The sequence below is a fragment of the Bos taurus genome, chromosome 4 (genome assembly GCF_002263795.3).
Source record: "Bos taurus isolate L1 Dominette 01449 registration number 42190680 breed Hereford chromosome 4, ARS-UCD2.0, whole genome shotgun sequence".
Classification (NCBI taxonomy): Eukaryota; Metazoa; Chordata; class Mammalia; order Artiodactyla; family Bovidae; genus Bos; species Bos taurus.
Window position 1 is genome coordinate 10,228,070 of NC_037331.1, and position 25,564 is coordinate 10,253,633.

The 25,564-nt window shown below is 39.7% G+C and overlaps 1 long non-coding RNA gene across 1 annotated transcript in view; it reads left to right on the plus strand.

Moving 5' to 3' along the window:
• The window catches only part of LOC112446321 (uncharacterized), a 98,553-nt gene that overhangs the window by 38,189 nt on the left and 34,800 nt on the right, over positions 1 to 25,564 (plus strand). The gene's annotated exons all lie outside the window — the stretch shown is intronic.

Sequence of the window (25,564 nt, forward strand, 5' to 3'; positions counted from 1 at the left end):
CTCATCTTTTTTATTCTTCGCAAAGCCTGGGGGTCTGGAGCACAGGTGGGGAGTTCTTCCACAGGAAGAAAGGTACCTGGCTGTGAGCACCTTCACACCTCATGATTATCTATTAGGTATTGGCTCATTTGAAAACTGTTAGGCAGGCTGGGATTGGAGGTTGGAGGAACCAGGGTAGAAAGCGATTTGTCCACGTTAGAAAAGAATCAATCGATATGGAGAGCCCCAAACTCAGAGAGATGACTCAGCCCTGCAAGAAAACTGTGGACTTGGGAGTTTTTCACAGCTGTTGAAGGATGAAGAAAGCACTCCTAGATTATTAGAATTAGGAAGCAGTGCTTCAAGTTTTAAAAGAATAAATTCAGTTTCACCCAAAGAGATGAAATCTGGGAATTTACATAAAGAGATAGTTCAGGCTAAAATTAAAAGACACTTTCTGGGACTGAAGACATAAGTGATTATATATTCAATATATAACACATATAAAAATATATGTATGATAAAGATATATTTAAACAGGAAATTTTAATTAGAAAAATTCAGACAATACAAAGGGGAGTACAATGAACAATGAGTCCCCCTCCTTGCTCACACTCTTCTCTGCCCACCTCCCCTGCCAGGTCCCCTTGCTGAACAAAATCCCTGCTACTTAGGTGTTATTTATCCTTTTAGAGAAATTCTATGCACTTAAAAACACGTATGTGTGCGAGGTTTTTTTTTTACCGCCTGCACCTTACTTTCTCCACTTATCAATGTGTCTTAAAAATCTTTCCGTATCAGTCCATATAGAGCTGTCTTATGCTTTATGACTGTGGCAGAATTTAATAAGCCATTCCTTTCTGATGGACATTGAGGCTGTCTGCTCTCTTCTGCTCTTACAAAACTGTACTGGATTACAACTGAACTAAAAGAATGACATGAAACCCTCATGATGGGAGGGTTGGAGGCAGGGTGGGACAGAATGAACTGCTGCTCTCACATGAGCCAAACCTCTTTAGGGTCTGATTCTCTGTGTGCCTCACTGCCATGCAAAACTAGGGGGGAAATGCAGAGGAATCCACGAGAGGGCCACATTCTGTGGTTTGCCCATTAGATTGGCAGGTTTCCATGGTGTGGAGTCATTATGTAACGGTATTCCAAGTCTTACATGGCAGTGGGGGAACATTTTAGAAACACACCTGAGTTCTTTGAGAAGAAGAATGTGGAAGGAGCACTGGGTTTGGATCACAGGAACGTGGTTTGAGCCTCAGCTCTGCCCTTTACTTGTGTGTTCACTGAAGCCATCTTTGCACCTCTGAACCTTTTATTTTTTCTCCTGTAAAATGGGGATAATAGTACCAACGTTATGTTTTGAAGCTGTAATGAAGTCAGGCTTATGAAGTGATGGTGTAAGCCAGTGGTTTTCAAAGTTTAGACAGGTTCTGATTCAGAAGGTCTGGAGTGAAGCTTGGGAATTTACATTTCTAATAAATTCTCAGATGACGCTGATGTTGTTGGTCTGGGGACCAGAATTTGAGAAACGCTGGTATAAGCCATAAAGGACTGATAGGTGGTGTTACATTTTTTGTTATTACAGTTATTCTCCTAGAAAGAACACTATCTTTACATATCTCCTTAGAGAAATGAGAGAGGCCATGATAATCACCTTCAAATTAAAGTGAACATTCTTCCAGCCAATCAAGTACAATGAAAACCACAGAAATCTCTAAAGAGATTGAACTTGTTAGGGGAGGGTGGTATTAAACACATAATTTTGCACACTTTGAGTTTATTTAAATGTTCATGCACCTCTGAAGTCGATGGTAAACAGCACTTGACAGGAAGTGGAAGTATAAAAATAAACAAGAAAGGCTCACCTCGTGGCATTGCTGCCTTAACTGAACACAGGAAGCCCTGGAAATCTTGCAAGACTGTCTGTTCCTTCATGATGTCTAGCCCGATTTTAAGACCCCAAATTATTTTTGGTTTGTATTAGGGAAACAGAAACAATTGGAGGGGGAAAAATACATATGTGTGCACATGAGTGTATATATATATATATATATATATATACACACACCACTCCAGTCCTCTTGCCTGGGAAATCCCACAGATGGAGGAGCCTGGTAGGCTGCAGTCTATGGGGTCGCGGAGAGTTGGACATGACTGAGCAACTTCACTTTCACTTTTCACTTTCATGCATTGGAGAAGGAAATGGCAGCCCACTCCAGTGTTCTTGCCTGGAGAATCCCAGGGACGGGGGAGCCTGGTGGGCTGCCGTCTATGGGGTCGCACAGAGTGGGACACGACTGAAGTGACTTAGCAGCAGCATATATATTTAAAAGAGATTTATGATAAGGTATTGGCTCCTACAACCTTGGAGGCTGAGAAATGCAGACCCAGAAAAGCCTATGGTATACTTTCAGTCTGAGTGCAAGAACCAGGAGCACCATTGATATAAGTTTCTTTCTGAATGTGAATACGGAGGCAGGAGAAGATCAATGTCCCAACGTAAAGACAGTCAGGCAGAGAGAGAGAATTCTTTCTTATTCAACCTTTTATTCCATTCAGGCCTTCAATAGATTGGACAAGGCCCAGTCACATTGGGAGGGCCATCTGCTTTACTCAGTCTCCCAATTCAAATATTAATCTCATCTAGAAAGATCCTCACAGACACCCTTGGAAATAACATGTGACCAAATATCTAGGCACCTCATGGCCCAGTGAAGTTGACACAGACCATTAACTATCATGGTATTGTTGATGAATATCTGAAATGAGCCACTTTCAGTTTGCTTATCAGTGGCTTTCCAGTCCACAAGCCTACATCAAAATGTTGGATGCTTCAAGGAAGACAAACTTCAGCTGCAGCTGTGTGTATAGTCAGCTTCACATTCTAGTTGTCACACATCGTACAGCAACATATTTCAGTGGCCGACTTACAGCTCAACCTCATAAAACTCACATTTTGGGTAATGATGGCCAGTGGCTGCCATCACCATTATCATATGTATGTAGGAGAGGTGCTGCCAGCAGGTCTGCCAGGATATAAATGCTGTTCAGTATTTAAATGTATGTTAAGAATGAGTCAGAATCATTGATTTATTTCTGTGTAGGAATCCACACATTTGGCTTTTAACACTGAAAGGCTATCTTCTGAAATCTGCCATACACTTTCTCCGCATCCCCATCCCAACCAATAAATTCAGCCTGTGGAACAATAGACATACCTCAGTACATTCCTGGGATCCCAAGAGATATTTTTAAAGACAAATATTAAAATGAATGAGACAGCTATAAGAGTTTGGATGTAAATTAGTATGAATGATGAAGCAAAATGTTCAAACCACAGCATGGTAAGAGGAAAACATTGGGGTTGTCTGTGAAGAATGCTTTTGTGAAGATGGCATCTTCTTCTGGTGGGTTTCCTTGCTTTCCATCTCCCTGATTTCCTTCTTGACACTGTACAGCTATTTCCTCTCTAATACAGAAACTCTCCCTTACAGAATCTTTTTCCATGGCTGGCTTTCATCACTTTTTGATAGGTACCTAAATATTTCAGTTTTTTCTACTTTATTTTCCCTTAACAATAACTGCTGCCCAATCAACTCATTCATCTTTCCCCCTGTTATAAAGTATTTGAGATATTGAATGAGTGTTTATCAAGCACCACTTGGAATCCTCTAGATTCTCTTGTTTGGTATTTTCTTAGAGTCCTGGTCTCAGTTTCACTTGGAAGTTTAAATTAGGTTTGTCTGATCATTTAAAATTTTTGAGTTCAAAATTCATTGTGGGCTTTCTCTTCTTGTCTTCTTGTTCTTGTCTTGCCTGATGGATATTTTTGTGTGTGTAAATGAAGGACAGATCTTAAAATCTAAGACTTGTTTAATAGATCATGCACATTTTTCAACAATATTCAGACATATGATACAGAAAAGCAAATACTATGCTTTGAAATCTCCACAAATGATTACAGCTAATATTTATTTGCTATTTGCTATGAAGTAGGTCCATGGCAAAGTTCAACCTAGGAGTTAGGGATCTTTTTTTTGGGGGGGGCATGCCACACAGCATGCAGAATCTTGGTTCTCCGACCAGGAATCAAACCTGTGCCCCTTTCAGTGGAAGCGCAGAATCCTAACCATTGGACCACCAGGGAAGGCCCTAGGAATCTTATTAAGAGTTTCTTACCCTTGGTGTCCATAGTAGTGTATCAGTAGTGTTAGTCACTCAGTTGTGTCCGACTCTTTGCAATCCCACAGACTGTAGCCTGCCAGGCTCCTTGGTCTATGGAATTCTCCAGGCAAGAATACTGGAGTGGATTACCATTCCCTTCTCCAGAGGACCTTCCTGACCCGGGGATCGAACCCGGGTCTCCTGCATTGCAGGCAGATTCTTTACCATTTGAACTATAGGGAAGACCTATTGGTGTCCACAGGTAATCTCATTAGTTCAGTTCAGTTGTCCAACTCTTTGTGACTCCATGGACTGCAGCATGCCAGTCTTCCCTGTCCATCACCAACTCCCAGAGCTTGCTCAAACTCATTTCCATTGAGTGGGTGATGCCATTCAACCATCTCATCCTCTGTCATCCCCTTCTCCCCGCTTTCAATCCTTCCCGGCATCAGGGTCTTTCCTAGGGAGTCAGTTCTTCGTAACAGGTGGCCAAAGTATTGGAATTTCAGCTTCAACATAGTCCTTCCAATGAATATTCAGGACTGATCTCCTTTAGGATGGACTGGTTGGATCTCCTTGCAGTCCAAGGGATGCTCAAGAGTCTTCTCTAACACCACAGTTCAAAAGCATCAATTCTTCTGTGCTCAGCTTTCCTTATAGTCCAACTCTCATATCTATATATGACTACTGGAAAAACCATAGCTTTGACTAGATGGCCCTTTGTCAGCACTCTCATAGGCAATCTCAAAATTATTATAGTTATTTGAGTTGAATTTCTGGTATTTGTAACTCAAAGAGAATTAATTTATGTAAATATGATACATGTTATTATATACACATTTGTCTTTGTGGGTGTGTAAAACAAAGTTCCATATCCTGAGCAAGGGGAGATCAAGGAGAAAAGGTCTGTGTTCTCTTGCTCTCACACCCATTTACACTGACTGAATCTACAAATCCCTAGAAGAACCTCCTGAGAGAAAACAACAAGGATTGGGGCCAGGAAGCTAACGTGCAAGGATTTCATGTGCATGGCTCCATGAGAAGGACCTGACCTTAAAGACAGGAAAATCTGAAGACTGAATAGGTAAAACATAAATATGGTTTAAAGATCAAAGAATATAGAAAGATACAGCATGTGGTGCAGTGGTAGAGAAAGTAAAGAATCTGCCTGCCAATGCAGGAGACACAGGAGATACAGGTTCCATCCCTGGGTTGGGAAGATCCCCCGGAGGAGGGCATGGCAACCCACTCCAGTGTTCTTGCCTGGAGAATCCCATGGACAGAGGGGACTAGTGGGCTAGTATTCTTGCCTGGAGAATTCCATAGACCGAGGAGCCTGGCAGGCTACAGTCTGTGGGGTTGCAAAGAGTCGGACACAACTGAAGCAACTTAGCACGCATACACACACACATACAATAAAGGGTCTCTCTCCTGTCCTACTATTTGGCCCTCTATTTGATGAAATCTCAGCCAGTTCCTAGACTGGTAACTGTCCTTCATTTCCTGTGTCAATTTCCATAGTTTCTTCAAGCAAATACAAGCAAAGCCAAACATAGATTCTTATTGTTCTTCAACTGTTGACAAAAGTAGCATATTTTACATATCATTCTGCACCTCTCTTTTTGTTTCTTCGTTTATTTTGGGCTTCTTTCCCTGTTGGTATAAAGAAAGTTTCCTCATTCTTTTTTAACTGCTGCTTAATGTTCTATGGTGTAGATGTATCGTTATTTAACCTTTTGGACAGACATGAGTTGTTTCTAACCTCTGGCTAGAAATCTCTGGCTATTACAAAAAATGCTATCAAGAATGACTGCACAAAAGTCATTTCTCACCTGTGCATGAATATCTGCATGATTAATTCCTCCATAAGTAGTTCTGAGTCTATATTTATTAATTTGGCTGCCTCAGGGGTTATTACAGCATGAGGGATCTTGTTTCCTGAACAGGGATTGAACTTGGGACCCCTGCATGGGGAGCAGGGAGTCTTAGCCACTGGCAGGGAAGTCCAGTAATTCTGAGTCTTTAGTGGCTTTTGTTATTTGAAAGTGACCACCTAGCTATCCTGTCTATGAAGATATACTTGTGGGAGAAGGGATGTGTGTCTGTAGAGCTAGAAAGGGCTATAACACCTTAGGGCCCAGTCCACTCTGCTTTTAGAACCCCTAAGAGAGTCCAACCTACGAAGAAGAGTCACATTCCTGCCCACTTTCAGAAGAAGGATGAGTGTGGGTCCTCAAGGTTGCCAAAGAGGTGACACTGGAGAGGAAACAGTGGCCTGAGTGAGGCATAGGGCTGTGGTTCAAATGTGAAGCCAGGATTGTGTTGTAAGCTTCTGGGGCTTAAGCAGCACTTTGTAAGGATTGGTGACCCCAGCAGTGCAAGTGGCCCTGGCAAAGGATGGCACAAAGACAAGCGTTTTCCATGTTTTTACATTTTCTCACTTGGAACTAACACTCTAACAAAAGCCATAGTACTGTGAAACCTGGTGATATTTGGGTAATATATGCTTAAGAAAGGTCCTGAATAATTGAAAGATATTAATAGAGGTTTTGGCTCAGAAGGTAAAGCATCTGCCTACAATGCGGGAGACCTGGGTTCAGTCCCTGGGTCGGGAAGATCTCCTGGAAAAGGAAATGACAACCCACTCCAGTATTCTTGCCTGGAGAATCCCATGGACAGAGAAGCCTGGTGGGCTATAGCCCATGGGGTTGCAAAGAGTCGGACACGACTGAGCAACTTCACTTCAAAGGGTGAAAGGTGCTTCCCAGGTGGTTCACTGGTAAAGAATCCGCCTGTCAATGCGGGAGACGCAAGAATCTCGGGTTCAATCCCTGGCTTGGGAAGATGCCCTGGAGTAGGAAATGACAACCCACTTCAGTATTCTTACCTGGAAAATTTAATGAATAGAGGAGCCTGGCAGGCTACAGACATGGGGTTGCAAAGAGTCAGAAATGCCCGAGCACAAACACACACATAGGGTGAGAAGTTAAGAGTCCTACTTCACCCATCTCTTGATGTTAATAAATGGGAATCGACTCTGTTGAGAGTTGCTGTGTATCCTTCTTAATTTTTCAATATATATATATCTGTATTTACCAATGTAAATAATTTTTGTTATATAAATAGGATATCTCTACACATATTATTTGTGTACTTGTTTTTATTTTAAATATGTATTTTGGAGATTTTCCAAGTCAAAAATATAAAGATCTACTTCAATATCTCTAAATGCTGCATAGATGTCTACCATAATTGACCTGACCAATCCTGATATTTGGCTATTAGAAAAAATGCTATAGAAAACACCTTTGTACTTGTCTCTGGGCATATATGTGAGTGCTTCTCAAGAACTGAAGCCTAGACGATGAAATACTGGACTGAAAGGTACGCATATTTAAAATTCTGATGGATACTACCACGTTATCTTCTCTTAAAAAGGTTTTGCTAGTTGACTCTCTTGCCAAGAGTATAGGAAAAAGACTGCCCACAATCTTACTAATAATGGATCTTATCCATCCTTTAAATTTTTGTCAATTATATTTTTAAAATCATGTTACATTGTAAACATAACTTATATTTCTTAGATTACCAGTGAGGTTGAACTCCTTTCATAAAATTCGTTTATATTACTTCCATAAGTTGCCTGTTCATTTCTTTTGCCCATTTTTCTCTTAGGTAGCTGTTTTAATTAATTTGAAGAATTATTTTATGTTCTGTTTTCTGTTACTTACGTAGCAAGTATTTTTTGTCTGTTCTCTCATTTAACTCTTAACTTGAATGTAACTATTAAGACTCTTTTAGTTGTGTCTTAATTTATAAGACTACTATAACAAAATACCATGTGCTAGGTAGCTTATAAACAAGGGAAATTTATTTCTCACAGTTCTAAAAGCTGGACCATCCAAGATCAAGGTGGAGACATGGTTGGGTAAGGGCCCACTTCCTGGTTTGTAGCTGGCACCTTCTCACTCTGCCCTTATGTGGTGTAAAGGGCAAAGGGTCTTTCTGGATCATCTCTTGAATTGGCATGAATAGCATTAATGAGGGCTTTGCACTGGTGACTTAATCACCTCCCAAAGGCCCAACAGTCATCTTTGGGGATTAGGATTTCTACATATGAATTTGGGGAGGACCCAAGCATTCAGAGTACTTAACATTCCATACCTGGCTCTCCAAAATTCATGTCCTCCTCACATGCAGAATACATTCATTCCATTTCAGCAACCCAGAAATCTTGTCTCAACCTCAACTCAGAAGTCTAAGTCCAGGGACTTCCCTGGAATGCAAGCTGTTTTTAAAATCCTAAAAGATGATATTGTTAAAGTGCTGCACTCAATATAAGAGGAAATTTGGAACACTCAGCATGGCCTGGAACTGGAAAAGAACTGGAAAAGGTCAGTTTTCATTTCAATCCCAAAGCCGGGCAATGCCAAAGAATATTCAAACTACCATACAATTGCACTCATTTCACATGCTAGCAAGCTTATGCTCAAAATCCTTCAAGGTAGGCTTCAGCAGTATGTGAGCCAAGAAATTCTAGATGTACAAGCTGGATTTAGAAAAGGCACAGGAACCAGAGATCAAATTGCCTGTATGCACTGGATCACAGAAAAGCAAAGGAATTCCAGAAAAACATCTACTTCTGCTTCATTGACTATGCTAAAGCCTTTGACTGTGTGGATCACAACAAACTGGAAAATTCTTAAAGAGATGGGAATACAAGACCACTTATTTGTCTCCTGAGAAACCTGTATGCAGGTCAAGAAGCAACAGTTAGAACTAAACATGGAACAATGGACTGCTTCAAAATTGGGAAGTAGTAATCAAGGTTCTATATTGTCACCTATTTAACTTCCATGCAGAGTATATCATGTAAAATGCCAAGCTGCCTGAAACACAAGCTGGAATCAAGATTGCCAGGAGAAATATCAATAACCTCAGATATGCAGATAACACCACTCTAATGTCAGAAAGAAGACCTACAAGACCTTTTAGAACTAACACCCAAAAAAGATGTCCTTTTCATTACAGGGGAATAGAATGCAAAAGTAGGAAGTGAAGAAACACCTGGAGTAACAGGCAAATTTGGCCTTGGAGTATAGAATGAAGCAGGGCAAAGGCTAATAGAGTTTTGCCAAGAGAACGCACTGGTCATAGCAAGCACCCTCTTCCAACAACACAAGAGAAGGTGCTACACATGGACATCACCACATAGTCAACACTGAAATCAGATTGATTATATTCTTTGCAGCCAAAGATGGAGAACCTCTATACAGTCAGCAAAAACAAGACCAGGAGCTGACTGTGGCTCAGATCATGAACTCCTTCTTGCCAAATTCAGACTGAAATTGAAGAAAGTAGGGAAAACCACTAGACCATTCAGGTGTGACCTAAATCAAATCCCTTATGACTATACAGTGGAAGTGAGAAATAAGATTTAAGGGACTAGATCTGATAGACAGAGTGCCTGATGAACTATGGATGGAGGTTCATGACATTGTACAGGAGACAGGGAGCAAGACCATCCCCAAGAAAAAGAAATGCAAAAAAGCAAAATGGCTGTCTGAGAGCCCTTACAAATAGCTCTCAAAAGAAGAGAAGCAAAAAGCAAAGGAGAAAAGGAAAGATATACCCATTTGAATGCAGAGTTCCAAAGAATAGCAAGGAGAGATAAGAAAGCCTTCCTCAGCAATCAGTGCAAAGAAATAGAGCAAAACAATAGAACGGGCAAGACTAGAGATCTCTTCAAGAAAATCAGGGATACCAAGGGAATATTTTATGCAAAAATGGGCTCAATAAAGACCAGAAATGGTATGGACCTAACAGAAGCAGAACATATTAAGAAGTGGCAAGAACACAGAGAAGAACTATACAAAAAATATCTTCACTACCCAGATAATCACGATGGTGTGATCACTCACCTACAGCCAGACATCCTGGAATGTGAAATCAAGTGGTCCTTAGGAAGTATCACTACAAACAAAGCTAGTGGAGGTGATGGAATTCCAGTTGAGTTATTTCAAATCCTAAAAGATGATGCTGTGAAAGTGCTGCTCTCAATATGCCAGCAAATTTGGAAAACTCAGCAGTGGCTACAGGACTGGAAAAGGTCCGTTTTCATTCCAATCCCAAAGAAAGGCAATGCCAAAGAATGCTCAAACTACTGCACAATTGCACTCATCTCACACGCTCATAAAGTAATGCTCAAAATTCTCCAAGCCAGGCTTTAGCAATACATGAACTGTGAACTTCCAGATGTTCAAACTGGTTTTCAGTTCAGTTCAGTCGCTCAGTTGTGTCCAACTCTTTGCGACCCCATGAATTGCAGCATGCCAGGCCTCCCTGTCCATCACCAACTCGCGGAGTTCACTCAAACTCACATCCATCGAGTTGGTGATGCCATCCAGTCATCTCATCCTGTCGTTCCCTTCTCCTCCTGCCCGCAATCCCTCCCAGCATCAAGGTCTTTTCCAATGAGTCAACTCTTCACATGAGGTGGCCAACTGTTTTTAGAAAAGGTCAAATTGCCAACATCTGCTGGATCATCAAAAAAGCCAGAGAGTTCCAGAAAAACATCTATTTCTGCTTTATTGACTAAATGCCAAAGCCTTTGACTGTGCAGATCATGATAAACTGTGGAAAATTCTGAAAGAGATGGGAATACAAGACCACCTCACCTGCCTCTTGAGAAACCTGTATGCAGGTCAGGAAGCAACAGTTAGAACTGGACATGGAACAACAAACTGGTTCCAAATAGGAAAAGGAGTACGTCAAGGCTGTATGTTGTCACCCTGCTTATTTAACTTCTATGCAGAGTACATCATGAGAAATGATGGGCTGGATGTAGCACAAGCTGGAATCAAGATTGCTGGGAGAAATATCAATAACCTCAGATATGCAGATGACACCACCCTTATGGCAGAAAGTGAAGAAGAACTAAAGAGGCTCTTAATGAAAGTGAAACAGAATAGTGAAAAAGTTAGCTTAAAGCTTAACATTCAGAAAACTAAGATCATGGCATCCGGTCCTATCACTTCATGGCAAGTAGATGGGGAAAGAATGGAAACAGTGGCTGACTTTATTTTGGGGGGCTCCCAAATCACTGCAGATGGTGACTGCAGCCATGAAATTAAAAGATGCTTACTGCTTTGAAGGAAAGTTATGACCAACCTAGATAGCATATTTAAAAGCAGAGACCTTACTTTGCCAACAAAGGTCCGTCTAGTCAAGGCTATGGTTTTTCCAGTAGTCATGTATGGATTTGAGAGTTGGACTATAAAGAAAGCTGAGTGCCAAAGAATTGATGCTTTTGAACTATGGTGTTGGAGAACACTCTTGAGAGTCCCTTGGACTGCAAAGAGATCCAACCAGTCCATCCTAAAGGAGCTCAGTCCTGGGTGTTCATTGGAAGGACTGGTGTTGAAGCTGAAACTCCAAAACTTTGGCCACCTGATGTGAAGAGGTGACTCATTGGAAAAGACCCTGATGCTGGGAAAAATTGAGGGCAGGTGAAGAAGGGGATGACAGAGGATGAGATGGACTCAATGGACTCAATGGACATGAGTTTGGGTAAACTCCAGGAATTGGCAATGGACAGGAAGGCCTGGTGTGCTGCAACCCATGGGGTTGCAAAGAGTCAGACACGACTGAGTGACTAAACTGAATGTCAGAAAGCAAAGAGAAACTAAAGATCCTCTTGATGAGGGTGAAAGAGGAGAGTGAAAAGCTGGCTTAAAACTCAACATTCAAAATACTAAGATCATGGCAGACAGTCCTATCACTTCATGGCAAATAGAAGGGGAAAAAGTAGAAACAGTGACAGATTTTATTTTCTTTGGATCCAAAATCACTGTGGACAATGACTGCAGCCATGGAATTAGAAGATGCTTGCTTGTTGCAAGAAAAGTTATGACAAACAGCATATTTAAAAGCAGAGACATGACTTTTCCAACAAAGGTATGTATAGTCAAATCTATGGTTTGTCCAGTAGTCAGGTATGTATGTAAGAGTTGGACTATAACAAAGGCTGAGCACCAAAGAATTGATACTTTCAAACTGTGGTATTGGAGAAGACTCTTGAGAGTTCCTTGGACCACAAGGGAATCAAACCAGTCAATCCTAAAGGAAATCATAATAATAACTGGAAGGACTGATGCTGAAGCCAAAGCTCTAATTCTTTGGTCGCCTGATGTGAAGAGCAGACTCACTGGAAAAGACCTTGATGCTTAGAAAGATTGAAGGCAGGAGGAGAAGGAGACAAAAGAGAATGAGATGGTTGGATGGCATCACTGATTCAATTGACAAGAGTTTGGGCAAACTCTGGGAGATGGTAAAGGATGGGGAAGCCTGGCGTGCTTTGGCCACCTCATGTGAAGAGTTGACTCATCGGAAAAGATTCTGATGCTGGGAGGGATTGGGGACAGGAGGAGAAGAGGATGACAGAGGATGAGATGGCTGGATGGCATCACTGACTTGATGGACATGAATTTGAGTAAACTCTGGGAGTTGGTGATGGACAGGGAGGCCTGGCATGCTGTGATTCATGGGGTTGCAAAGAGTCGGACACGACTGAGCGACTGAACTGAACTGAACTGAATGCATACATATGGAAGCTAGAAAAATGGTACTGGGAATTTACTTACAGGACAGCAATGGAGAAACAGACATAGAGAATAGACTTACGCATGTGGGGAGAGGAGAGGAGAGGGTGAGATGTATGGAAAGAGTAACATGGAAACTCTCATTACCATATGTAAAAATAGATAGCCAACGGGAATTTGCTGTATGGCTAAGGAAACTCAAACAGGGGCTCTGTATCAACCTAGAGGGGTGGGATGGGGAGGAAGATGGGAGGGAAGTTCAAAGGGGTGGAGATATATGTATACCTATGGTTGATTCATGTTGAGGTTTGACAGAAAACAATAAAAGTCTGTAAAGCAATTATCCTTCAATAAAAAAATGTTTGATAGAATTCTCCTATGAAGCCGTCTGGTCCTGAGCTTTTGTTTATTGGGAGATTTTTGATCACAGCTTCAATTTCAGTGCTTGTAACTGGGTTGTTCATAATTTCTATTTTTTCCTGGTTAAATCTTGGAGGACTGAACTTTTCTAAGAATTTTCCATTTCTTCCAGGTTATCCATTTTATTGCCATAGAGTTGTTGTTAATAACAGTCTTATAATCCTTTGTATTTCTGCATTGTCTATTGTAACCTCTCCTTTTTCATTTCTAATTTTGTTGACTTGATTATTCTCTTTTTTTCTTGATGAGTCTGGCCAAAGGTTTGTTAATTTTGTTTATCTTCTCAAAGAACCAGCTTTTAGTTTTATTAATCTTCACTATTGTTTCTTTCATTCCTTTTTCATTTATTTCTGCTCAGATCCTTATGATTTATTTCCTTCTACCAATTTTGGGGTTTTGGTTTTTTTTTTTTTGGTTGTTGTTGTTGTTGTTCTTTTTCCAGTTGTTTTAGGTATAAAGTTAGGTTGTCTATTCGATGTTTTTCTTGTTTCTTGAGGTAGGATTGTATTGCTATAAACTTCCCTCTTAGAACTGCTTTTGCTGCATCCCATAGGTTTTGAGTTCTTGTGTTTTCATTGTCATTTGTTTCTAGAAATTTTTTGATTTCTTCAGTAACCTGTTGGTTATTTAGAAACACAGCTTAATCTCCATGTGTTTGTGTTTCTTACAGTTGCTTTTTTTCCCCTTGTAATTGATATCTATTCTCATAGCATTGTGGTCAGAGAAGATGCTTGATACTATTTCAATTTTCTTAAATTTACTGAGGTTTTATTTGTGACTCAAGATGTGATCTATCCTGGAGAATGTTCCATGTGCTCTTGAGAATAAGGTGTATTCTTCTGCATTTGGATGGAATATTCTGAGGATATCAATGAGATCGTTTTCATCTAATGTATCATTTAAGACTTGTGTTTCCTTATTAATATTTTGTTTTGATGATCTGTCCATTGGTGTGAGTGGGGTGTCAGTCTCCTACTATTATTGTGTTACTGTCAATTTCTCCTTTTATGTCTGTCAGTGTTTGTCTTATGTATCGAGGTGCTCCTATGTTGGGTGCATAGATATTTACAATTGTTACGTCTTCCTCTTGGCTTGATCCCTTGATCATTATCCCTTGATCATTATCCCTTGATCATTCTTTAGTTTAAGGTCTCTACTCCAGCTTTATTTTGCTTCCCATTTGCATGGAATATATTTTTCCATCCTCTCACTTTCAGTCTATATGTGTCTTTAGGTCTGAAGTAGGTTTCTTGTAGACAGCATATATATATATATATGGGTCTTGTTTTTGTATCCATTCAGCCAGTCTGTGTATTTTGGTTGGAGCATTTAATCCATTTACATTTAAAATAACTATTGATATATATGTTCCTATTGCCATTTTATTAATTGTTTTCAGTGGATTTTGCAGATCATTTTCCTTCTCTTGTATTTCTTGACTATATAAGTTCCTTTAACATTTGTTGTAAAGCTGGTTTGGTTGTACTGAATTCTCTTAACTTTTGCTTGTCTGAAAAGCTTTCTATTTCTCCATCAATTTTGAATGAGATCCTAGCTGGGTACAGTAATCTTGGTTGTAGATTTTCCCCTTTCAGTACTTTGAATATATCCTGCCATTCCCTTCTGGCCTGCAGAGTTTCTGCTGAAAGATCAGCTCTTAAGCATTTTGGATTTCCCTTGTATGTTACTTGCTGCTTTTCCCTGCTGCTTTTAATATTCTTTCTTTGTGTTTAGTCTTTGTTAGTTTGATTAGTATGTGTCTTGGCATATTTCTCCTTGGGTTTATCCTGATGGGACTCTTTGTGCCTCTTGGATTTGATTTACTATTTCCTTAGCTGTGCTTGGGAAATTTTCAACTATAATCTCTTCTAAAATTTCCTCATACTCTTTCTTTTCCTCTTCTTCTTCTGGGACCCCTATAATCCAAATGTTGGTGTTGTTTGATATTGTCCTACAGTTTCTGAGAATATCCTCAGTTCTTTTCATTCTTATTTATTCTGCTCTTCTGAAGTTATTTCCACCATTTTATCTTCCAGCTCACTGATTTGTTCTTCTGCTTCAGATATCCTGCTATTGATTCCTTCCAGAGTATTTTTAATTTCAATAATTGTGTTGTTTGTCTCTGTATGTTTATTCTTCAATTCTTCTAGGTCTTTGTTAATTGATTCTTGCATTTTCTCCATTTTGTTTTCAAGGTTTCGATCATCTTTACTATCACTATTCTGAATTGTTTTTCAGGTACTTTGCGTATTTCCTCTTCATTTATCTGGACTTCTGTGTTTCTAATTTGTTCCTTCATTTGTGTAGTATTTCTCTGCCTTTTTATTATTATTTTTTTTTAACTTATTGTGTTTGAGGTCTCCTTTTCCCAGTCTTCAAGGTTGAATTCTTTCTTCCTTTTGGTTTCTGCCCTCCTCAGGTTGATGCAGTGGTTTGTGTAAGCTTTGTATAGGGTGAAATTTGTGCTGAGTTTTTTTGTTTGTTTGGTTTTCCTCTGAGGGGCAGGGCTGAGTGAGGTGGGAATCCTGTCTGCTGATGATTTGGTTTGTATTTTTGTTTTGTTTGTTGTTTAGATGAGGCGTCCTGCACAGGGTGCTACTGATTGTTGGGTGATGCCAGGTATTGTATTCCAGTGGTGTCCTCTGTGTGAGTTCTCACTATGTGATACCCCCTAGGGTTAGTTCTCTGGTAGTCTTGATCTTGGAGTCAGCGCTCCCATTCCAGAAGCTCAGGGCTTGATCTCTGATTGTGGAAGCTTTCAGTCTTTGGTGTCTCAAATCTTTAATCTGGCAGGCTGGAGACCAGGGAATAGTTGCAGTCTGAGTCCAAAGGCAGTGTTTTGGCAGAATTCCTCCTTGGTGAGGGAGGTCAGTCTTTGTTCTATTAAGGCCTTCAACTGACTGGATGAGGCTGACCTACTTCTGGAAGCAGTTCTTTCCCTAAGGCTCTAAAGAGTGACTTATATATTGGTCATCAAAACAGCCACAATAGGTATTTCAGACTATGCAGAAGGAAATACTGACCCTTTTTTCCCTTTGTGCTTACTGTAGTTTCAGGTGCTCATGAGGTGCTGCACGCAGAGGCCTTGCCCTGAGAACTTTGGGCTGGAGCTCCTAGTGTGAAAAAGACGCCCACTACACCTCAGTTCAAGATGGCAGCCCACACTGTGTTTTTTCAAACAAACTTTCTTATTCCTTTCAAAATGGATAGGGTGAGAGTTTTCCAAATGTTAAAGTTCTGCTTTGTTTTTGATGAACAATTCCACCCAACTCCTACATCCATGAAATTTTCCAGGCAAGAACACTGTAGTGGGTTATAATTTTCTCCTCCAGGGGATCTTCCCAATCTAGGGATCAAGCCTGCATCTCTTGTGTCTCCTGCATTGGCAGACAGATTCTTTACCACTGTGCCACCTGGAAGCCCATAGAGTCAATTATCAATAAAGTGTCAAAGAACATACAATGGAGAAAGGATAGCCTCTTCAATAAGCGGCGTTGGAAAATGGGATAGCCATGTGCCAAAGAATGAAACTAAACCACTATCTTCTACCATTCACAAAAATAACTCAAAATGAATTAAAGACTTGAATGTAAGACCTGATTTTTGGATTTGACACCAAGAGCAAAGGCAACAAAAGCAAAAATAAGCAAGCTAAAAAGCTTCTTCACAGGAAAGGCAATCATCAAATGAAAAAACAACCTACTAAATGTAAAAAGATATTTGTAAATCACATACCTGATAATGGGTTAATATCCAAAATACATGGGTTTCCTAGGTTGTGCTAATGGTAAAGAACGCACCTGCTGATTTAGGGGATGTAAGAGACACGGGTTTAGTCCTGGGTCTGGAAGATCTTCTGGAGGAGGGCATGGCAACCCATTCTAGTATTCTTGCCTGGAGAATCCCATGGACAGAGGAGCTTGGAGGACTATGGTCCATGGGGTTGCAGAGTTGGACATGACTGAAGTGATTTAGCATGCATACATCCAAAACATATAAAGAACTGATATGGTTCAATAGTGAAAAACCAAACAATCGGACTTAAAAATGAGCAGAGGATCTAAAGAGACATTTTCCCAAAGAAGACATATAGATGGTCGACAGGCATATGAAAGATGCTCAACATCACTGATCATCAGAGAAATGCAAATCAAAACCACAGTGAGATACCACCTCACACCTGTTAGGATGGCTATCATCAAAATGACAAGAACTAAGTGTTGGGGAGGATGTGGAGAAAAGGGAACCCTTATGCACTGTTGGTGGGAATGTAAATTGGGGCAGCCACTATAAAAAAACAGTATTGATGTTTCCCCCCAAATTACAAATAAAACTGCCTTATGACCCAGCAATACCACTTTTGGGTATTTGTTTGAATAAAATGAAAACCCTAACTCAAAAAGACATATGCACCCTCATGTTCACTGCAGTATTGTTGTTATTTTTTTTTAATTATTTTCCTAAGATAGTCTCAATTTATTTCTATTACCACTTGTCAAAACAAATGAGACTCTTCTGCTCAAAAATTTACAGTATGCTCTCCTGTTTGACAAATAAAATAAAAACCTCTTTGCTTTTTAAAACAGATACTAACATGCAAACAGTTTAGTGTGATCAGAAAGTTGTTAGGAGGTTTCCTCTCAAGAAACCGATTTATACCTCATTAATTTGTAGGGATCCCTTTCACTACCTTCTTCTACTTTTTTTTTTTTTAGCATTTATTTTCATGAAAGATATATATGCCTCTAAAGAGAAAATGGTTATTGTATTATTTACAATAGCCAAGACATGGAAACAACCTCAGTTTCAACAGATGGGTGAACGGATAAAGAAAAACATGGTATTGCTGTTCAGTCACTAAATCGTGTCTGACTCTGTGACCCCATAGACTGCAGCATGCCAGGCTTCCCTGTCCTTCACCAACTCCCAGAGTTTGCTCAGTCTCATGTCCATTGAGCTGGTGATGCCATCCAACCATCTCATCCTCTGTCATCCCCTTCTCCTCCTGTCCTCAATCTTTCCCAGCTTCAGGGTCTTTTCCAGTGAGTCTGCTCTTCACATCAGGTGGCCAAAGTATTGAAGCTTCAGCTTCAGCATCAGTTCTTCCAATAAATATTCAGGGGTAATTTCCTTTAGGATTGACTGGTTTGTCTCCTTGCTGTCCAAGGGACTCTCAAGAGTCTTCTCCAGCATCACAGCTCAGAAGCATCAGTTCTTCAGTGCTCAGCCTTCTTTATAGTCTAGCGCTCACATCCATACAGGACTACTGGAAAACCATAGCTTTGATTATACAGACCTTTATTGGCAAAGTGATGTCTCTGCTTTCTAATATGTTGTCTAGGTTTGTCATAGTCTTTCTTCCAAGAAGCAAGTGTCTTTTAATTTCATGGCTGCAGTCACTGTCCACAGTGATTTTGGAGCCCAAGAAAATAAATGTCTATCACTAATATATACATATATATAAAATAGAATATTATTCAGCCATAAATAAGAATTAAATCTTGTCATTTGTGATAATATGGATGGGCTTTGAGGGCATTATACTAAGTGAAATAAAATACTGTATGATCTCACTTTTATGTGGAGTCTTAAACAAACAAAAATACTGGAGCTCATGGATATGGAGAACAGACTGTGGTTGCCTGAGGTAAGGGGGCCGAAACAGGTGAAGGGGTTAAAAAGGTTCATATTTCTAGTTGTGAAATGGGATATAAATATAGCCCAGTGATAACAGTTATATACATCATAGTTAATAACCTTGTATTACATATTTGTATTATAAAGTGTTTTTTTTTGTATTGCAAATATATATTACATATTTGAAAGTAGCTAGGAGAGTGGACTTCACTTTCACTTTTCACTTTCTTGCATTGGAGAAGGAAATGGCAACCCACTCCAGTGTTCTTGCCTGGAGAATCCCAGGGACGGGGGAGCCTGGTGGGCCGCCGTCTATGGGGTCACACAGAGTCGGACACGACTGAAGTGACTTAGCAGCAGCAGCAGCAGGAAAGTGGATCTTGAAAGTTCTCATGAGAAAAAGAATTGGAACTCTGTAGGCTGATGAATGTTATTGGACTTATTATGGTGATCATTTTGCAACATATGAAAGTATTGAAATGAATATCATGTTATGTTAGTTATAACAATAAAAAATGATGAAATAAGAAATATGGGAGGCAGCGTGAAAATGTCTAACTTCCAGAAGGGGAACAGAAAGAGAATGGGGCAGAAGCAAGAAGCAAACAGGGAAAAAATGATGGCTGACAAGGTTCAGAATCAGTGAAAGTTATTCAAGAGGTTCTCAGAATGACTGCAGGATAAATGCTCAGAAACTATACCTAGGTCCTTCTTAGTAAAACTGCTGAAAATAAAAGGCAATTATAAACAAACTTAGAAGTCAAAGATGAGGGAAAGTATGTACTGCCTTTAAAGGAACAAAAAATACAGTGACAGCTGTATTCTCAATGGAAACACTAACTACAGAAAAAATATGGAATGATGGCTTCAAAGCATTGGGGTAAAATGACAATCTTAAAATTCTATGTACAGTGAAAATACCCTTTAAAAACAGAAGTGAAATCATTTTCAGATAAAAATTATGAGAACTTGCCACCAGTTACCTTATAAGAAGAAAAAAAAGAGGAAAAATAATAACAGATAGAAGCATAGATGCAGAAAAGACAAAAAAAGAGCAATGGGAAGAGTAAATATTAATATATGGGTAAATCTAGGTTGATACTGAGTGTTTAAAAGAGCAATGAAAAATGGAACCTCTTTTACAAAAGCACTATACCACTCTCTTGACCAAATCACCTCCCAGCAGCCACACTTACTAATATCATCACTTTTGGAGGCTAGCACTTCAACATATGTGTTTGGGGGGGGGACACAATTATACAGACCATAGCAAGCTGCAAATGAGAGAAAAGTCAAATTAAAACTGCATTAAGTAAAAACAGAAATTCATTATGCATCTAAAAAGTCCAAGCTTGGACTAGTGGCAAGTGCACCTGGAACCAGGGTTTAACTCATGTCATTAAGATGTACTTTTTTTTCTCTCTCCATTAATTAACAAATATTTAAGTGCCTACTCTGTACCAGGCAATGTTCTGGGAAACAAAATTCATTGTTGAGTGAACCAAACAGACAAAAACTCCTGTTTGTGGAGTTTACATTCTGCCTGTAACTGTGATGACTTCACTCTCGGGATCTTCTTTGCAGTTCCTAGCTCATTTCGGGCAACACCAAGTCCAGTAGAAGATGGAAAATCACCTGCCCCAACAGGTCAAACCAAAGCCAATGATGAGGTCTGATTCTAATGTTTCTGCCTTAGATTTTGTGCTCATTTCTCAAACAATCACTGCCTCCACTAAAGGAGGCAGATCTCCTTACCTCCTGGGAATCAGAAGAGGCGTCAACTGTCCAGGTATAGCAGTAGCTGCGAGTTGGGGAGGAGTGGACGGACAAACAGGAGTCAGCTGTGACTTAAAGGAAGATTCTGGGCCCCATAATCCAACCAGTGTCCAATGACTGGCCTGTGCTGGTGTGCTAAGTCGTTTCAGTCGTGTCCAACTCTTTGCGACCCTATGGACTGTAGCCCCCCAGGCTCCTCTGTCCATGGGATTTCCCAGGCAAGAATACTGAAGTAGGTTGTCATGCCCGCCTCCCGGGGATCTTCCCGGCCCAGGGATCAAACCCACATCCCTTGCATCTCCTGCTTTGGCAGGCAGATTCTTTAGCACTGTGCCACCTGGGAAGCCCCACTTGAGTTGTCACTGGGGGCTCATCTGTTTGTAGGGGGACAAAGATTTTTCTTGGCAGTGCTGAATTGGTTTGGGAATCATAATTTCTCTCTATGGCCAACAGTGAGAGGAAACTGTTCTCTAAAAATTCCAAAGGGATTCCTGTTCCTAGCCTCCCTTTCTTGGAAATGTGAAGAATCAAACTCCACAACAAATGCATGCATGCATGCTAAGTTGCTTCAGTCGTGGCTGACTCTGTGTGACGCTATGGACTGTAGCCTGCCAGGTTCCCCTGTCCATGGAATTCTCCAGGCAAAATACTGGAGTGGGTTGCCATTTCCTCCTCCAGGGGATCTTCCCGACCCAGGGATCTACCCTGAATCTCCTGCATTCCCAGCACTGGCAGGCAGGTTCTTTACCACTAGCGCCACAACTGTGTGTTTCATCAAATAGAGTTTTAAATTTTTCTGTAGTTATATCTGTCTATCCTTTCCTTTACTGCATCTGGAATTTATGTCTTCTCAACTATTAAATTTAGGGCTTCCCTGGTGGCTCAGATGGTAAAGAATCTGCCCCTGGAGAAGGGAATACCCACTCGAGTATTCATGCCTGGAGAATTCCAGGTTTTACAAATACCTTTCCAATATTACCTCCCACATTTTATATATATTTAAAATATTTAGCTCTTAATTCATCTTGACTTTATTTTTGAGACTGGTGTGATGTTAGGATTGAGTCTTTTAAAAGTATGTGCTTAGCGGAAATTGAAACTGTAATCAAAAATCTTCCAGCAAGCAAAAGCCCAGGTCCAGACGGCTTCACAGCTGAATTCTACCAAAAATTTAGAGAAGAGCTAACACGTATCCTGCTCAAACTCTTCCATAAAATTGCAGAGGAAGGTAAACTTCCAAACTCATTTTATGAGGCCACCATCACCCTAATACCAAAACCTGACAAAGATGCCACAAAAAAAGAAAACTACAGGCCAATATCACTGATGAACATAGATGCAAAAATCCTTAACAAAATTCTAGCAATCAGAATCCAACAACACATTAAAAAGATCATACACCATGACCAAGTGGTCCTTTATCCCAGGGATGCAAGGATTCTTCAATATCCGCAAATCAATCAATGTAATACACCACATTAACAAACTGAAAAATAAAAACCATATGATTATCTCAATAGATGCAGAGAAAGCCTTTGACAAAATTCAACACCCATTTATGATAAAAACTCTCCAGAAAGCAGGAATAGAAGGAACATACCTCAACATAATAAAAGCTATATATGACAAACCCACAGCAAACATTATCCTCAATGGTGAAAAATTGAAAGCATTTCCTCTAAAGTCAGGAACAAGACAAGGGTGCCCACTTTCACCATTACTATTCAACATAGTTTTGGAAGTTTTGGCCACAGCAATCAGAGCAGAAAAAGAAATAAAAGGAATCCAAATTGGAAAAGAAGAAGTAAAACTCTCACTATTTGCAGATGACATGATCCTCTACATAGAAAACCCTAAAGACTCCACCAGAAAATTACTACATCTAATCAATGACTATAGTAAAGTTGCAGGATATAAAATCAACACACAGAAATCCCTTGCATTCCTATATACTAATAATGAGAAAACAGAAAGAGAAATTAAGGAAACAATTCCATTCACCATTGCAACAGAAAGAATAAAATACTTAGGAATATATCTACCTAAAGAAACTAAAGACCTATATATAGAAAACTATAAAACACTGGTGAAAGAAATCAAAGAGGACACTAATAGATGGAGAAATATACCATGTTCATGGATTGGAAGAATCAATATAGTGAAAATGAGTATACTACCCAAAGCAATTCATAGATTCAATGCAATCCCTATCAAGCTACCAACAGTATTCTTCACAGAGGTAGAACAAATAATTTCACAATTTGTATGGAAATACAAAAAACCTCGAATAGCCAAAGCGATCTTGAGAAAGAAGAATGGAACTGGAGGAATCAACCTACCTGACTTCAGGCTCTACTACAAAGCCACAGTTATCAAGACAATATGGTACTGGCACAAAGACAGACATATAGATCAATGGAACAAAATAGAAAGCCCAGAGATAAATCCATGCACATATGGACACCTTATCTTTGACAAAGGAGGCAAGAATATACAATGGATTAAAGACAATCTCTTTAACAAGTGGTGCTGGGAAATCTGGTCAACCACTTGTAAAAGAATGAAACTAGACCACTTTCTAACACCATACACAAAAATAAACTCAAAATGGATTAAAGATCTCAACGTAAGACCAGAAACTATAAAACTCCTAGAGGAGAACATAGGCAAAACACTCTCTGACATACATCACAGCAGGATCCTCTATGACCCACCTCCCAGAATATTGGAAATAAAAGCAAAAATAAACAAATGGGACCTAATTAACCTTAAAAGCTTCTTCACATCAAAGGAAACTATTAGCAAGGTGAAAAGACAGCCTTCAGAATGGGAGAAAATAATAGCAAATGAAGCAACTGACAAACAACTAATCTCAAAAATATACAAGCAACTCCTACAGCTCAACTCCAGAAAAATAAATGACCCAATCAAAAAATGGGCCAAAGAACTAAATAGACATTTCTCCAAAGAAGACATACAGATGGCTAACAAACACATGAAAAGATGCTCAACATCACTCATTATCAGAGAAATGCAAATCAAAACCACTATGAGGTACCATTTCACACGAGTCAGAATGGCTGCGATCCAAAAGTCTACAAATAATAAATGCTGGAGAGGGTGCGGAGAAAAGGGAACCCTCTTACACTGTTGGTGGGAATGCAAACTAGTACAGCCACTATGGAGAACAGTGTGGAGATTCCTTAAAAAATTGGAAATAGAACTGCCTTATGACCCAGCAATCCCACTGCTGGGCATACACACTGAGGAAACCAGAAGGGAAAGAGACACGTGTACCCCAATGTTCATCGCAGCACTGTTTATAATAGCCAGGACATGGAAGCAACCTAGATGTCCATCAGCAGATGAATGGATAAGAAAGCAATGGTACATATACACCATGGAGTATTACTCAGCCATTAAAAAGAATACATTTGAATCAGTTCTAATGAGGTGGATGAAACTGGAGCCTATTATCCAGAGTGAAGTAAGCCAGAAGAAAAAACACCAATACAGTATACTAACGCATATATATGGAATTTAGAAAGACGGTAACAGTAACCCTGTGTACGAGACAGCAAAAGAGACACTGATGTATAGAACAGTCTTATGGACTCTATGGGAGAGGGAGAGGGTGGGAAGATTTGGGAGGATGGCATTGAAACATGTAAAATATCATGTATGAAACGAGATGCCAGTCCAGGTTCGATGCACGATACTGGATGCTTGGGGCTAGTGCACTGGGACGACCCAGAGGGATGGTATGGGGAGGGAGGAGGGAGGAGGGTTCAGGATGGGGAACACATGTATACCAGTGGTGGATTCATTTTGATATTTGGCAAAACTAATACAATTATGTAAAGTTTAAAAAAAAAAAAAGTATGTGCTTAGCTGATAGTTCTGATTGTCTACAATGAAAAAGAGGTGGGATCTTGTGTGATCAACGGTGTCCTAAAAGATTGACCTGATAGTCATGTATGTGCTATGCTGTTTATCACATCATTTAGAGGTGCAGAACAGACAGGTGATTCGGAGCACACATGCTGGAGTGAGGTGGCCCGAGCCTTCTGCTCTGCCCAGTTAGCTCTACATGCAGAGCAAGTCTCTGAACCTCAATTTTCTCTCCTGTCGAATGGCGATAACCTCATTTCCTCATTGGATTGTTGTGATAAATAATAAAGCCACCTTTGCAAGACATAGATAGTTCTTGGCAGGTAATGAATATGGATAAAGCATAGCTAGTATACTTAATAGTAAAAAAACAGGAACAGTTTCATTAATAGGAAATTGTTTAAACAAATTATGAAAAATTCATATAATAGAATAGTATACAGGCACTGAAAATCTTATTTTAGAAGAATGTTTAATGACAGGGAATGATAGGGGAAAAATGTTCACTGTGTTTGAAAAAGAGCAGGAAACAAAAGTATATAAAATTTAATTCCAATGATGAAAAGTGATACATATTTGTGTGTAAAAATTATATATAATTTTTTATTATACCCTTAGAAAAAAGACCAAACTGCTAAATCTGGACATCTCTGAATTCTAGGTTTATAAGTTTTTACTTTTATCTTTATACTTTCTTATTTAAAATATTTTCTATAGCAAGAATTACTTACATAATAAGAAAAATGTTACAAGATGCAATGAAATTTGTGCTACAATATAATACCTACAGCTATGTGCACAGAGAGGAGAAAGACATGAAACGCATAAAAAGAAGCTAAAGCAGCAAGCTCTGGAGTTTGCGGAGAGGGAGCCGTACAAAACACCTGTCAACTCCATGGACTTTGGCACCAACTGAGAGAGGTAAATGGAGATCAAAACAATCACTTTTAATTCTAATAAAGGTTAGAGAATGTGACTTTAGGTGTGTTAGCTAAACAGGTCAATGACAGCCTCCCAACTGCCTTACAGTAAGGAGAGGCAAGGAAGGACTTGCAAGGAAGAAGCTGAGGAAGCAGTATTCAGGG